General features: G+C 45.9%; 1 long non-coding RNA gene across 1 annotated transcript; it reads left to right on the forward strand.

The window, feature by feature from the left end:
• The first annotated feature begins 629 nt into the window (after nucleotides 1-629).
• LOC121000898 lies at nucleotides 630-9,414 on the forward strand. The gene is made up of 3 exons (XR_005778934.1): nucleotides 630-718; nucleotides 7,240-7,247; nucleotides 9,360-9,414. It is a non-coding gene; the product is annotated as an uncharacterized LOC121000898 (long non-coding RNA).
• Nucleotides 9,415-17,170: the final 7,756 nt, after the last annotated feature.

Below are 17,170 nucleotides of genomic sequence, written 5' to 3' on the forward strand. Positions count from 1 at the left end.
GAGTCAATAACCAGAGAAACCAGTCACCAGATAGCTTCAGATCCAGATCCAGAACCAGGGAAGCAACTGAATAATCAGCAGTGGGTGGGGGAAAAGACCAGGTTTAAATGTCCCTCCACAGATCACCTGACACCGCTGAGGTCACACCCAATCTCCACCCTCAGACCAGGGAAGCACAGGTGAGGGCTGAGAGAGTGCAGAGGAAGGAACCTCCCACCACATATCTAAGTCAGGAGACATGACAACAGAGGTACCCTGGAAACAGCAGACGCTAGGGGTTCCGCCATTCCGTGACCCCTGACCAGCATCAGCGCTGGGAATGATGGCGTCCCGTCTCCCAGCAGTACCAAGATCCAGAGTGGATCTCGCAGAGTGACAAGCATGCGTAAATCGTGAACCTTTACTAGCTCTACCCTCTGGGGGCAACACCCTGCCCTTCATGGCTAGCAAGGGGTGAGGGATGTCTGGCCGGAGGGCTGGAGACCACTTGGGAGAATGAGAGACACGTCTTCACGTGGTGACATGCTTCTGGTGAGACTGCGTCTGTCTCCCTGGCTGCCTCACAGCAGTGTTATAGCAGTTATATTATTGTATGGGGGGGGAAGGGGGGAGTAGTAGTATATTACTTCTATTCTTGTACATCGGTGAGGGGAGGAGAGTGAGCATAATACTTATATTCTTGTACATTGGAGGCAGTATTATAATAGTTATATTCTTTGTCAAATTTATTTTTATTGAGCAGAAGAAATAAGTGCAAAAAGGATCCAACTCCTTTTAGAATCTGCACAATATGAAAAATAATGTGCACAACACAAATATACATGGTACAAAGTACAAAGGCACAAAGTATAAAGGCATATGCGGTACATAATGGGATGACAGGTTGTACTACAATACAAGTATTGATTAAAACATAAGATATACGCGTAACATGGCTAATGGCACAGAGGCAATCCTCACGCTGGACATCAAGGCATCTGATACGTAAGGCCCCTAGACTAAGCATACATGGGTCTAACCGCAGTTTTCTTGTATATATGGAACAACAACAAGTTACTATCCTGACCAGGCGTCCAATGTTGAAAGGTTGCGGAACTCTCTTTAGGTGCCGGTCAAGTCCGCAGGACAACATAAGCCATTCCATCAGCCTGACCTGCTAGTATATAAAGCGGGCCACATGCGTAGGACTAATATCTAAACAGAAGAGATAGGCGAGATAAAAGCCAATAAAAAGAGAAAATAATATGGGGGGGGGGGGGGGGTGGGGGGGAGGAAAGGTACCCTTCTACTCTTTACTCTTTACTTAAACCTTCTATAGTTTTTCCAAGATGACCAAATCTTGAGAAAGTGGGGGCGTGTGTAAGTTTCCCAGTGAGCCAGCTCTTCAAATCTGTAAATCTGATCAACCTTGTCTCTCCACATCAGTACTGAAGGAGGCTCAGTGTTCTTCCAGAGCAACGGGATAAGCAATCTTTCTGCTGTGATAAGCATAGTGGGGAGGTCAGATTTAGAGGGAGTAAGCGACTCATTGGGACACCAGAGAGGGATTAATTTAGGGTCCAATTTGACCCGAGTATCACAGCCCTCATTTATCACTTTTTCAATGTGTGACCAGAACAGATTGATTTTCTCACAATGCCACCAGATGTGTGTGAGCGAGCCCACATCTCTTCCACATCTCCAACACAAGCTCGAAATCTCAGGGTTGAGCCTATGCATAAATTCGGGGGACTTGTACCATCTGGTAAGCAGCTTATACAAATTTTCCTGGATTCTAATACAATGGCTAAAACCATGTGAGTGAGAGAGTATGAATGCTTTTTCTGGATCCGAGAGGCGGGTGGAGAGTTCAACCTCCCAAGCTTTAAGGAAGTGCAGTTCAGGGGTGGAGGATGAGAGTAACTCCTTGTATATTGTGGAAAGCAGTTTAGTAAGTGTATGCATTTCCGCAATCCGATTATCTAACCAGGAGAGAGGGTCGGAATTATCTGAAGTTGGTAGTTTGAGTATTTTGATATCTTTTTTTAAGGCAAATACCTGGAGGAAAGAGGCCTTCTTGACCCTGGAGTTATTCCAGATCATATTCCAGTCAAGGTTACCGTCTGGGGTCTGTATATCACTCAAGCGAGGGTTCCCGTGACTCTGGATGTATGTAGAACTGTAAGGGGGGGGAGTGGCATACGTGAGTTTGGGAATTTAATCACTTTGGACTTATATTGTCTAGCCCACTCAATTAGCATACCTTTCCATATGGGTGAGAAGGAAGAGCCACCTGTTGCACATGGGGAAATACCCCAAAGGATCCGACTCTCTTTGGCAGTAATCAAGGAGCGTTCTAAGCGCACATAAGGTGCATCATATTGATCATTGAGAAGGGATATCCCACTAAATAATTGGAAAGCTGTATAATATAGACGCAGATCGGGTAGGCCAAAACCGCCAAATCTCTTCTCCCTGACCAATACTGAATCTGCAATCCTTTAGGGGCGACTACCACACAAGAAAAGTGAGAAGACACGGCGGATTTCAGTAAAAAAGGAAAGTGGTAGCCATATAGGCAACGCCTGAAAGAGGTACAGAAATTTCGGGGTAATGAAGGTCTTAAGGTAACTCTTCCTTCAACACCATGATAGAAACGGGAGCTTAAGGGACTGCAAATGTTTCTTAACAGAGGTTAGTAGGGGGGTGTAGTTAAGAGTGAGTAGGTCTTTCGCCTGTGCAGATATATGTACTTCTAGAAACACAATGGACCAGATTTATAATTACTCTGACAGCTCAGTCCACTTTCACATATGGCTAAAGTCAGTTTTAGCCAAGTCAAATTTATGATCGGCCCTTTTAGACTGTAATAAATGTTGTTTGACGGTAGCAGTTTATCCGTCAGTAAGCAGCTTTACAAAAGTCGCACGTCTTTACAAAAAAGTCGCATGTTCTATTAAAAAGTCTGATAAGATAAGCATGGTCCACATTGGAGTGAAATTGCGCATTTTTTTGCGACTTTTTTGCGACTTTTTAAATAGTCACAATAGTAAATCTGTCTAGAGATTGATTTACATAAGAAAACACACCCATTTTCAGAAAACTGGCGAGCATAGCGCAGAGCAGAAAAAAGTCGCTAATTTTTGCGCAGTTTTAGCAATTGCGCAAAAATCTGCGACTTTTTCACTCCATTATTCTGACTTGAGCTAATGATAAATCTGGCCCAATGTCTCTTGTCGCCCACTGAAAGGGGGTAGACTGCTGTAGGGAAGCTTTCACCGAGCTGGGGCAAGTGACATTGAGGGCCATAGATTTACCATAGTTACCGTAATTTTGAAATTGGAAACAAAGCCAAATTCTTCAAAGATGGACAATAACCTGGGGAAGGACGTCTCCGGGTTGGTCGTCATCATTAATAAATCGTCTGCGAATGCGGCTGTCAAGTGGGTCTGAGAGTGAATGGTGAGGCCTACAACAGCCGGGTCCTGCCAGATCCTACAGAGCAAAGTTTCCATAACTAAAACAAAGAGAGATGGTGATAGGGGGCATCCCTGTCTCGTACCATTATAAATGGCAAAAGATTGGGAGAGAGTGCCATTCATTTTGAGCTTAGCAGACAGGGCTGAATACAGAGTAAAGATAGCAGCGATGAACGAAGCTGGAAAACCAAACCTCGACAGGGCCTGTGACATAAAATGCCAACCAACCCTGTCGAAGGCCTTCTCCGCATCTGTGCTCAGCAAGGCCAGGGGTATGGACTTCTTCTTAGCCCACTCCATAATATGAAGCAAGCGTATCGTATTCTCACAGCCCTGTCTGCCTCGGAACAAATCCCACTTGTTCACTATCAATAAGATCCGGCAGGATCAGCTGGATACGCTGAGCCAATATTTTTGCCCACCACTTAACATCCGCATTCAGCAGGGAAATAGGGCGATAACTGCCACATTGCAGCGGGTCTTTATTCTCTTTGTGGATTATGGTTATATGTGCTTCCAATGACTGAGGGGGCAGTGAGCCTCCAGACATGAGAGTTACATAGTGATTGGAAATGCGGGATCAGAACTTCCTTAAAGGTCTTAGTAGGAGATTGGGAGGCCATCCGGGCCTGGACTTTTGCCGGAGGTTATTGAGGACTGAACTTTAGTAATCTCTAATTCTGAGACAGGGGCTACTAATTGGGAAGCCTGGAGAGGATTTACCGAAGGCAGCTTGAGAGTGGAGAGGAATTTGTCTGTGGCATGCTCAATTGTCTTGGGACTAGAATGGTTAGGTGTGGGAAGATTATAGAGAGCAGCATAATAAGCACAAAAGGCCTTAGCTATGTCGTGGGTTGATTTGTGCTTATTGCCATTTACATCTCTAATTGCCGGGATAAAGGAGTCCGCGTGGCGCTGTTTGGCCATGGCGGACAGCAGCTTATTCCCTTTCTTCCCATGAGCATATGCCTTAAATTTAGAGCGGAATATAAGTTTAGCAGATTTGGTATTAAGCATGTTTTTCAGTTCCGTCCTAGCCTCTACCAATTCCGCAGCCACAGTTTTAGCCTGTGATTGTTTATGGGTCAGTTCCAGACGTGCTATACGGGACAGCAGATCATTCACTGCTTGGGAACGTCTCTTTTTGATATGGGAACCCAGGGCTATTAGTTCACCTCTAATCACTGCCTTATGTGTTTCCCACAAAACTGTGGATGAAGGGGGAGGATCTCCTAATGAGTTAAGGGAGAAGAATTCCGACATAAGTCGAGATATTTTTGTTGTATATACAGGGTCTGAGATCAGAGTCTCATTGAAACGCCAAATCCGTTCTCTTCTGGATAGAGAAGATAGAGATATGTGTAGAAAAACAGGGGCGTGGTCTACCCACGTAATGTTACCTATTTTGGTATCTAGCACCAGGGGAACCTGGGGGGAATGATAAAAATATGTAATCCAACCTGTGAAAGGAAGCCTTAGCGTTAGAATAGAAGGTATAATCCCGGCTAGAGGGATGCATAGTACGCCAAACATCAATAACCTGTAATTTCTTCAACGCAGCTTGCAAGCGGCGAAGAAGCCTATGAGAAGTTTCTGACTTCTGGGAGGATGAGTCAAGGGCTGGTTCTAAAGTCACATTAAAGTCCCCACCTAATATGACCATACCCTCTCTAAAAGCAGCTAATTGTGCCAGAGACTGAACAAGCCAAGGGATCTGTCCCCTATTGGGAGCATAGAGGTTGACCAGGGTGACAGGTGTGTCAGCGATGGATCCCTTCACGAATAAAAAGCGACACCCCGGGTCCGAGGACACTGCGGAGTGCTTAAAGGGTAGATGTTTATGGATTGCCACGCTCATAGGCGTGCGCAGCCAATTGCATTAGGGTGTGCACCCTAAAGCACAACACACACGCCCGCGCACATGTGTATGTATGTGTATATATATATATATATATATATATATTATATACATACACACAGGCCGGGCCTCACCCTAGTGTTGCCGTGACTCCGCCTCTGCGCAGTGGCGACTCTAGGAACAATATATAGGGGGGCACATAAGATATCACAGTCAAAAATGGGGGGGTACTAATAATTTTCACCACTTAATCATACTACTGAAAAAAGCGAAATAAGTATATATAAAGAAGATTACAAAATACGAGAGTATTGCGGTATGCAGGGATACCTTTTTATTGTACTAACCTAATACATAAAAGACAAGCTTTCAAGAGTTTTCCTTTCTTCCTCGGTTTTGCTTCAGACCTGAGAAAGAGAGAAACACTCTCCAAAACTTTTCTTTAGAGTTTAGCAGTTTCAGCACTATAATAAAATAATTTACTTACAAAAGAAGCTATTCAGTCGCCTGCTGTGCCGTCCTCTGCTTGCTTCTGTGGATCATCCCCTCCTTTCAGTCTCTCCTCAGTGCGCAGGCGCTCTGTTATGGGGATCTGTGGGTGACACACTGTTATGGGGGATCTGTGGAGGACACTGTTATGGGGGATCTGTGGATGACACACTGTTATGGGGATCTGTGGATGACACACTGTTATGGGGGATCTGTGGATGACACACTGTTATGGGGGATCTGTGGATGACACACTGTTATGGGGGATCTGTGGATGACACACTGTTATGGGGGATCTGTGGATGACACACTGTTATGGGAGATCTGTGGATGACACACTGTTATGGGGGATCTGTGGATGACACACTGTTATGGGGGATCTGTGGATGACACACTGTTATGGGGGATCTGTGGATGACGCACTGTTATGGGGGATCTGTGGATGACGCACTGTTATGGGGGACCTGTGGATGACGCACTGTTATGGGGGAACTGTGGATGACACTGTTATGGGGGATCTGTGGATGACACTGTTATGGGGGATCTGTGGATGACACTGTTATGGGGGATCTGTGGATGACACTGTTATGGGGGATCTGTGGATGACACTGTTATGGGGGATCAGTGGATGACACTGTTATGGGGGATCTGTGGATGACACTGTTATGGGGGATCTGTGGATGACACTGTTATGGGGGCATCTGTGGATGACACACTGTTATGGGGGACCTGTGGATGACACACTGTTATGGGGGACCTGTGGATGACACACTGTTATGGGGGATCTGTGGATGACACTGTTATGGGGGATCTGTGGATGACACTGTTATGGGGGATCTGTGGATGACACTGTTATGGGGGATCTGTGGATGACACTGTTATGGGGGATCTGTGGATGACACTGTTATGGGGGATCTGTGGATGACACTGTTATGGGGGATCTGTGGATGACACTGTTATGGGGGCATCTGTGGATGACACACTGTTATGGGGGACCTGTGGATGACACACTGTTATGGGGGACCTGTGGATGACACACTGTTAAATGTGTTGCCCGACGTGCTGTTACTTTAGCAAATATGGTGAGCCCCTCTCTATACCAGGATAAACCTGGGTCCCAGCCTACCTGGCTGAGACACATAGGCAATTTTAAATGTGGACATAAAAGATGTACATGTTGTTCACATATGAGGATGGGCTCGCATATTTTGTCTACAAGTAATCACACCACCCACACTATTCAGCAATACATTAATTGCAACACCACATATGTGGTATATTGCATAACATGTTCCTTGTGTAATCTACAGTACGTCGGGTGCACATCGAATTTGCCGTCATATTTCTGATGTACCCCATGCTAAAACAAAAAGGTTTCTGCCGCAAGTCTGCACTTTGCTGCGGTTCATAATGGTAATACAGATAGGATGTCAGTACAAGGAGTGGAAAGGGTTAACAGACCAAGTAGAGGCGGTGATCACAAGAAAAAGCTGCTCAATCGTGAGTGCTTTTGGATCTTTAAATTAGGCTCACGGATACCATCAGGATTGAACAAGCGTCATGATACTATTCTACATTACTAATATTTTTACTTCTTTTTTATCATTGCAATTTGTGAATTTTACATTATTTTCTATGTTTTTTGGCATGTTGTAATTGTTATGCACTTTATCTGTGGAGGATGTCATCAGGAGGTGTGTCTTGTACCTGATTGTGATCACCTGTTTTCAGTGGTTCACTATTTAGTCTCGACTTCACCTCCTACTGATGCACATCATGACTAAGGATCCACATCTATAGTGATCCGAAACCGGTCGATTTTCTGCATTGCTGTATGTTGGTTTTTATCTGCACGGGTTTAAATAAAGCCTCAAGTATTTTTCAGTGAAGCTGGGATATTTTGATCAATTGAGATCTCGCTTGTAAGAGATCTCAAGTGTTATCTCTACTCCAAAGAGATGATGTCTCAATTGCGCTCCTGCAGGAGACTCATTTTAAAACAGGGAAGCTGCCGACTCTGCCCTCTAAATTGTTCACACAATGGTTTCATTGCCGCAGCTGCCTAGCCTCTTGAGCCCCGGCCGCACAGCTTCAATGACATCTCAGATTCTCACATCTGCTCGACTGACGAGTACGACTGCTCCTGTGCTCCGTGGCCCGGCGGCCGGTCGCATAACGTCATTCACTCCGACGTCACGCGCCTGCTCCGCCTGCTTCATTAATAAAGTGGGAGGAGCAGGAGCGCGCGGCGTGACGGAGTGGGTGACGTCACATTACGCTGCCGCCGGCCTGGTTTGAATGTTTGAGAGCCTGCCAACCCGCCCGCCCGCACGCCCAAGGTGCCCAGTGATTGTGTCTGTGAAAAAGAAAAAGTGTGAATACTAGCTGGAGTCCTAGTAAGTTAGTAATAGAGATAGTAGTACAACTTGGTACAAGTTTAATTACAACACTTTACATAAGGAACGCGGCGGGGTCTAACAATAGTTGCCGGCCTCCACCCCCTGTTGGCGGTCACTCACTGTCAGGGACACTGTTATGGGGGGGGGGGAATCTGTGGATGATGACACATATATAGCACAAGCTGCTGCTATATACGTGTCGTCCACAGATCCCCCCCAGCCCCCCATAACAGTGTCATCCACAGATCTCCTCCGCATCTGTGTCAGATTCCACACAGATGCCCCCATAACAGTGCATCATCCACAGATTTTGGAGCAACACTGGAAAATGTCGCTCTCATCCACAGGAAGCCAGGAGCCCGGACCTCGCCCTGAACCTTAGGCGCACAACCAAAAGAAAGACGGTCCAGGTTCTAGCCCCCTAAGATGGCACATCCTACATTTTGTACACGAGAATTGGCAAATTGTTGCATATCATATTGTTGTGATGTTGTACAAGAGGAAAAAACCTCAGTCTGAACAACACCACAACATGTACACTTGATGTGGCCACACTTAGGCCTCCTGCTCACAAACGTATTTATTCCGTTCCGTGCATTGGGGACCGCAATTTGCGGTCCCCAATGCACGGGCAACCTCCGTGCGGCCGCAGAGACAGATCCAGACCTATTCAACTTGAATGGGTCGGCATCCGTCCGTTCCGCAAAAAAGATAGAGCAAGTTCTATCTTTTTGCGGGACGGAAGTACGGAACGGGACCCCACAGAAGCACTCCGTAGTGCTTCTGTAGTGCTCCGTTCCGTGCTTCCGTTCAGCATTTGCATCTCTGGATTTGCGGACCCATTCAAGTCAATATGCGGTCCGCAATATGGCAACGGGACACCTACGTTCGTGTGCAGGAGGCCTTATATGCATCTTTTTGTGATAACCAAGATCTGGCCATTGTATTTTGTGACTGAAATAAGCTTGGGGACAAAATTTTCCCAAGTTGGAGGCCTGTTTAGCTACCCATTTATAACCAGATGTCAGGACTTTAGACAATTGAGGATCCTGATGTAACATAGGAGAAGTTATTCCTTTATGTACGGGTAGTAGTATAGTAATTATATTGTTATCCATAGTAGTATTACAGTAGTTATATTTCTCTGTATAGGAGGCAGTATTATAGTAGTTATATTTTTATACATAGAGGCAGTATTATAGTAGTTATACAGGGAGTGCAGAATTATTAGGCAAGTTGTATTTTTGAGGATTAATTTTATTATTGAACAACAACCATGTTCTCAATGAACCCAAAAAACTCATTAATATCAAAGCTGAATATTTTTGGAAGTAGTTTTTAGTTTGTTTTTAGTTTTAGCTATTTTAGGGGGATATCTGTGTGTGCAGGTGACTATTACTGTGCATTATTATTAGGCAACTTAACAAAAAACAAATATATACCCATTTCAATTATTTATTTTTACCAGTGAAACCAATATAACATCTCAACATTCACAAATATACATTTCTGACATTAAAAAACAAAACAAAAACAAATCAGTGACCAATATAGCCATCTTTCTTTGCAAGGACACTCAAAAGCCTGCCATCCATGGATTCTGTCAGTGTTTTGATCTGTTCACCATCAACATTGCGTGCAGCAGCAACCACAGCCTCCCAGACACTGTTCAGAGAGGTGTACTGTTTTCCCTCCTTGTAAATCTCACATTTGATGATGGACCACAGGTTCTCAATGGGGTTCAGATCAGGTGAACAAGGAGGCCATGTCATTAGATTTTCTTCTTTTATACCCTTTCTTGCCAGCCACGCTGTGGAGTACTTGGACGCGTGTGATGGAGCATTGTCCTGCATGAAAATCATGTTTTTCTTGAAGGATGCAGACTTCTTCCTGTACCACTGCTTGAAGAAGGTGTCTTCCAGAAACTGGCAGTAGGACTGGGAGTTGAGCTTGACTCCATCCTCAACCCGAAAAGGCCCCACAAGCTCATCTTTGATGATACCAGCCCAAACCAGTACTCCACCTCCACCTTGCTGGCGTCTGAGTCGGACTGGAGCTCTCTGCCCTTTACCAATCCAGCCACGGGCCCATCCATCTGGCCCATCAAAACTCACTCTCATTTCATCAGTCCATAAAACCTTAGAAAAATCAGTCTTGAGATATTTCTTGGCCCAGTCTTGACGTTTCAGCTTGTGTGTCTTGTTTAGTGGTGGTCGTCTTTCAGCCTTTCTTACCTTGGCCATGTCTGTGAGTATTGCACACCTTGTGCTTTTGGGCACTCCAGTGATGTTGCAGCTCTGAAATATGGCCAAACTGGTGGCAAGTGGCATCTTGGCAGCTGCACGCTTGACTTTTCTCAGTTCATGGGCAGTTATTTTGCGCCTTGGTTTTTCCACACGCTTCTTGCGACCCTGTTGACTATTTTGAATGAAACGCTTGATTGTTCGATGATCACGCTTCAGAAGCTTTGCAATTTTAAGAGTGCTGCATCCCTCTGCAAGATATCTCACTATTTTTGACTTTTCTGAGCCTGTCAAGTCCTTCTTTTGACCCATTTTGCCAAAGGAAAGGAAGTTGCCTAATAATTATGCACACCTGATATAGGGTGTTGATGTCATTAGACCACACCCCTTCTCATTACAGAGATGCACATCACCTAATATGCTTAATTGGTAGTAGGCTTTCGAGCCTATACAGCTTGGAGTAAGACAACATGCATAAAGAGGATGATGTGGTCAAAATACTAATTTGCCTAATAATTCTGCACGCAGTGTATTCTTGTACATAGGGGCAGTATTATAATAGTTATATTCTTGTACATAGAGGGCGGTATTATATTAGTTATATTCTTGTACATAGGGGGCAGTATTATAGTAATTATATTCTTGTACAGTATTAGGCCTCTTTCACACAAGCGTGACGGATTGGCTTCAGATGCATTCAGGGTGCGTTCAGTGAAACTCGCGTCATTTTGCAAGCAAGTTCAGTCAGTTTTGTCTGCGATTGCGTTTTTTCCTCACGGGTGTAATGTGTTTTGATGTGTTTTTCACAAACAACATCTCTTAGCAACCATCAATGAAAGGATCGTTAACTTGGGATCCAAAACGCGTTGATTTTGCACTTGTCTTGCACTGTATGGATTTTACTGCATCAAATAAAGGATATCATTTTACCAGAAGCTGGATCCTCTTACTTTTTGCATCATTGAAAAACGCATTGCATTCGCACTTGCTTCCGGATGCAATGCGTTTTTCACTGAAGCCCCATTCACTTCTATTGGGCCAGGGCTGCGTGAAAAACACAGAATATAGAATATGCTGCATTTTTCACGCAACGCAGAACTGATGTGTGAAAAAAACGCTCATCTACACAGACCCATTGAAATGAATGGGTCAGGATTCAGTGCGGGTGCTATGCGTTCATGTCACGCATTTCACCCGCCTGGAAAACTCGCTTGTGTGAAAGGGGCCTTATAGTAGTTATATTATTGTACATAGAGAGCAGTATTATAGTAGTTATAGTCTTGTACATAGGCCGCAGTATTATAGTAGTTATATTCTTGTATGTAGGGGCAGTATTATAGTAGTTATATTCTTGTACATAGGCCGCAGTATTATAGTAGTTATATTCTTGTATGTAGGGGCAGTATGATAGTAATCTTATTCTTATCCATAGAAGCAGTGTAGTAGTTATATTTCTGTACACAATAGGCAGCTATATAGCAGTTATATTATTGTACATAGAGAGCAGTATTATAGTAGTTCTAGTCTTGTACATAGGGGGCAGTATTATAGTAGTTATAATTCTGTATTTAGGGGCATTATTAAAGTAATTTTTACAGCAAACTGGGGAGACTAAAATGAAAACAAAAAAATATTTATTAGTTAACTTTAAAAATGAAATTGGAAGGGGATATACTAAACAGTTCTTCATATACCAATCGATGGTGCAGGAATAAGGTACAGATGTGGAGCCAAAAAGAAACAGCTCAATTAAACTGGCTGATTGCGCCCACAAACAGAGGCTATTCTAATCTGAACCATTAATCCTTAGCCACAGCATCAACTTGGTATAGGGAACAAAAACAAGCTGAACGCTTTACCTGTCCACATTCACCTGACTGGCAACAATGTATCCACAGTGATACTTAAAGGGCTTCTGTCACCCCATTAAACCGTTTTTTTTTTTCTTTACTAATAATCCCTATAGTGCGATCTCAGCATACATAAGCTAGTTAATGATTTTCGTTCAGTAGAAATTGAAATCTCGCGCCTGCGCCGTACCTGTCTTCAATCGGCGCAGGCGCACTGAGAGGCGGCCGCTCGCTCGACCGCTCAATCCTCAATGCGCCTGCGTCAATGACGTCATCGCATACACCCGGAAGAGAAGACGCCGGCATCGCTGGAAGGAGGCGGAGAGTCTGGATGACGTCGCTGGATGCTCGAATCAGGTAAGTATGTACGTAATAAGCATGCTGCCACAAAAACCACCAACGAAATGGGAATAAAAAACAATAAATGATTTTTATCAAAAGTACAATTATTAACACTATACCACCAACGAATATGAATAATAAGCCCTACTCAATAAATATACAGATGCTTATATATGACACATATATAAATATCTGTATATATCTGTCAAATAGTGTATATATATATATATATAAATATATATATATGCTATTTATATATATATATATATACACATATATTTTAGTGTAAGTGATATGTGGTTAAGGCTGCCGGGCAGCCTGTATTTGTGGGAGGGGCAGAGGCCACGCCCCCTCTGCCCTTATAACCTCGGCGGGAGTTACAGACGGGACGTGCAGCCAGTTACCTGGATCGTCCGGTCACGTCTGGTTCCTGCACGTCCCGCGCCTTCAAGCCTCGATCCGGGTAAGTATTGGATCGGCTTCTCCTCGTCTCGGTCGCCCAGGTAAGCTATCTCCGATGCCGGTCTGGTCTGATTCGTACCTCGGTGCGGGGGGCGGCTTACGGCGGCGCAAGGCGTCTCCTCACCACGGGGACGGCGCATCCACGGGGGGGAGCTGGGGGCCGGAGCTCCGCTCACCTCCTGGGCCAGGCCGGCTGGCACTGGCAGACCGAGGGCGGGTGTGTGTGTTCCGGGGGCGGCCGCGGGTGCCGGTTGCTAGGCACGCCGGCGGCGCCGCCCCTGGTTACGCCTCTTTGTTGGTCACCGCCGTCGGCCGGGGGTCATGATTAATGGCAGAGGCGCATGTCGGCCAGCGCGTGCTGTTACTACGCACGTGGCTGGTTTCCATGGGAACGGTTTTTTAAGCCTGCTGCGCTGAGGCATGAGTAATACAGGCTGCAAACGCTGGTTAGGAATATTAGGCAATTACGGTAGTTGGGGCTTGAGTGCCAGAAGGGGAACGTTGGAGGAATAACCAAGTTAGCTATGCCACCCACACCTCAAGGCAAATGCCAGGTTCAAGGTTATGTTTGTTTTAGGTGCTGCAAATAACTGCCTGCACGCCACGTAACAGGCCGTGCACGATGGCAGTGTAGTAACTCATGTAGCCTTGCGGTGTGGAGCAAATATATAGATCTACTGAAATGGGTTACTTCTTACGGATCAATTTCACAGAACACAGATGCCACCACTGAGGGCATGCACTTGGGGACTTCATACTTAGGTCTGTGATGTGGCAACAGCTAACTTGTTGTAAACTGTGCGAGAATTTGTGGGGTGCAAGCAATTATAATAAGGAACTATTATGTCTAGGTTTGGCGGGCATAGACAGTAGCCCAAACGTAATTCACGGTCTACCTGCAGTTGGGATGGTGGTGGTACACCTTTCCACATGGATCACTATTTACTGCCTGACTGGGTGTCATGTAGGATTATCCTAACCTTAGGTATCTTCTGCTGCCCGGCTCTAGAGCGGTGTTTTGGGCTCTCCATGCGGGAGCAGCAGCGCCAATGTCTGTTATGTTTAAAAAAAAAAAAAAAAAAGGAAAATATTTAATTTATTGTGCATTTACATTTCTGTCATGCATCATCATATTGCAGAGTTTTCTTCTGGTCAAGTATCTGACGCACCATTCCGTTCCAAGGATTCCTTACTTGCAGTAGGTGGTATGTCCTGTTGTCATATGGGTATGATATGTGTCACGGGGGTTTGGCCGCGGGCACTTTTCACGTTCCATATGTATATCCGTGGCATGTGGTTCCTCTGGGTACGTCATGTTGTCATTCCCGTGTCTCTCCATCGTGGCTCGTCGGCTTGGAAACGTTCAGGCGCAATTCTGTCGCCCTCCCCGGTAGCACGGGATTCTGCCTGGAACGTCCAGGTTGTCACTTGTCTATTTTGGTACGTCGGCTTGAAGCGTTCAGGCATTGTTGCGTCCGCCACTCCGGTGGCATGTAATCCTGCCTGGAACCCCAGGTTGTCGCTTTGTTTATTGTGGTACGTCTGCTTGAAGCGTTCAGGCATTGTGGCGTCCGCTGCTTCGGTGGCATGTGGTCCTACCTGAAACTCCAGGTTGTCTTTTTCCTCGTTGTGGTATGTCTGCCTAAAGCGTACAGGCAATGTCACGTCCGCTACTTGTGGCACAGCATCAACTTGGTATAGGGAACAAAAACAAGCTGAACGCTTTACCTGTCCACATTCACCTGACTGGCAACAATGTATCCACAGTGATACTTAAAGGGCTTCTGTCACCCCATTAAACCGTTTTTTTTTTTCTTTACTAATAATCCCTATAGTGCGATCTCAGCATACATAAGCTAGTTAATGATTTTCGTTCAGTAGAAATTGAAATCTCGCGCCTGCGCCGTACCTGTCTTCAATCGGCGCAGGCGCACTGAGAGGCGGCCGCTCGCTCGACCGCTCAATCCTCAATGCGCCTGCGTCAATGACGTCATCGCATACACCCGGAAGAGAAGACGCCGGCATCGCTGGAAGGAGGCGGAGAGTCTGGATGACGTCGCTGGATGCTCGAATCAGGTAAGTATGTACGTAATAAGCATGCTGCCACAAAAACCACCAACGAAATGGGAATAAAAAACAATAAATGATTTTTATCAAAAGTACAATTATTAACACTATACCACCAACGAATATGAATAATAAGCCCTACTCAATAAATATACAGATGCTTATATATGACACATATATAAATATCTGTATATATCTGTCAAATAGTGTATATATATATATATATAAATATATATATATGCTATTTATATATATATATATACACATATATTTTAGTGTAAGTGATATGTGGTTAAGGCTGCCGGGCAGCCTGTATTTGTGGGAGGGGCAGAGGCCACGCCCCCTCTGCCCTTATAACCTCGGCGGGAGTTACAGACGGGACGTGCAGCCAGTTACCTGGATCGTCCGGTCACGTCTGGTTCCTGCACGTCCCGCGCCTTCAAGCCTCGATCCGGGTAAGTATTGGATCGGCTTCTCCTCGTCTCGGTCGCCCAGGTAAGCTATCTCCGATGCCGGTCTGGTCTGATTCGTACCTCGGTGCGGGGGGCGGCTTACGGCGGCGCAAGGCGTCTCCTCACCACGGGGACGGCGCATCCACGGGGGGGAGCTGGGGGCCGGAGCTCCGCTCACCTCCTGGGCCAGGCCGGCTGGCACTGGCAGACCGAGGGCGGGTGTGTGTGTTCCGGGGGCGGCCGCGGGTGCCGGTTGCTAGGCACGCCGGCGGCGCCGCCCCTGGTTACGCCTCTTTGTTGGTCACCGCCGTCGGCCGGGGGTCATGATTAATGGCAGAGGCGCATGTCGGCCAGCGCGTGCTGTTACTACGCACGTGGCTGGTTTCCATGGGAACGGTTTTTAAGCCTGCTGCGCTGAGGCATGAGTAATACAGGCTGCAAACGCTGGTTAGGAATATTAGGCAATTACGGTAGTTGGGGCTTGAGTGCCAGAAGGGGAACGTTGGAGGAATAACCAAGTTAGCTATGCCACCCACACCTCAAGGCAAATGCCAGGTTCAAGGTTATGTTTGTTTTAGGTGCTGCAAATAACTGCCTGCACGCCACGTAACAGGCCGTGCACGATGGCAGTGTAGTAACTCATGTAGCCTTGCGGTGTGGAGCAAATATATAGATCTACTGAAATGGGTTACTTCTTACGGATCAATTTCACAGAACACAGATGCCACCACTGAGGGCATGCACTTGGGGACTTCATACTTAGGTCTGTGATGTGGCAACAGCTAACTTGTTGTAAACTGTGCGAGAATTTGTGGGGTGCAAGCAATTATAATAAGGAACTATTATGTCTAGGTTTGGCGGGCATAGACAGTAGCCCAAACGTAATTCACGGTCTACCTGCAGTTGGGATGGTGGTGGTACACCTTTCCACATGGATCGCTATTTACTGCCTGACTGGGTGTCATGTAGGATTATCCTAACCTTAGGTATCTTCTGCTGCCCGGCTCTAGAGCGGTGTTTTGGGCTCTCCGTGCGGGAGCAGCAGCGCCAATGTCTGTTATGTTTAAAAAAAAAAAAAAAAAAGGAAAATATTTAATTTATTGTGCATTTACATTTCTGTCATGCATCATCATATTGCAGAGTTTTCTTCTGGTCAAGTATCTGACGCACCATTCCGTTCCAAGGATTCCTTACTTGCAGTAGGTGGTATGTCCTGTTGTCATATGGGTATGATATGTGTCACGGGGGTTTGGCCGCGGGCACTTTTCACGTTCCATATGTATATCCGTGGCATGTGGTTCCTCTGGGTACGTCATGTTGTCATTCCCGTGTCTCTCCATCGTGGCTCGTCGGCTTGGAAACGTTCAGGCGCAATTCTGTCGCCCTCCCCGGTAGCACGGGATTCTGCCTGGAACGTCCAGGTTGTCACTTGTCTATTTTGGTACGTCGGCTTGAAGCGTTCAGGCATTGTTGCGTCCGCCACTCCGGTGGCATGTAATCCTGCCTGGAACCCCAGGTTGTCGCTTTGTTTATTGTGGTACGTCTGCTTG

Source organism: Bufo bufo, chromosome 1 (genome assembly GCF_905171765.1).
Source record: "Bufo bufo chromosome 1, aBufBuf1.1, whole genome shotgun sequence".
NCBI classification, from domain to species: Eukaryota; Metazoa; Chordata; class Amphibia; order Anura; family Bufonidae; genus Bufo; species Bufo bufo.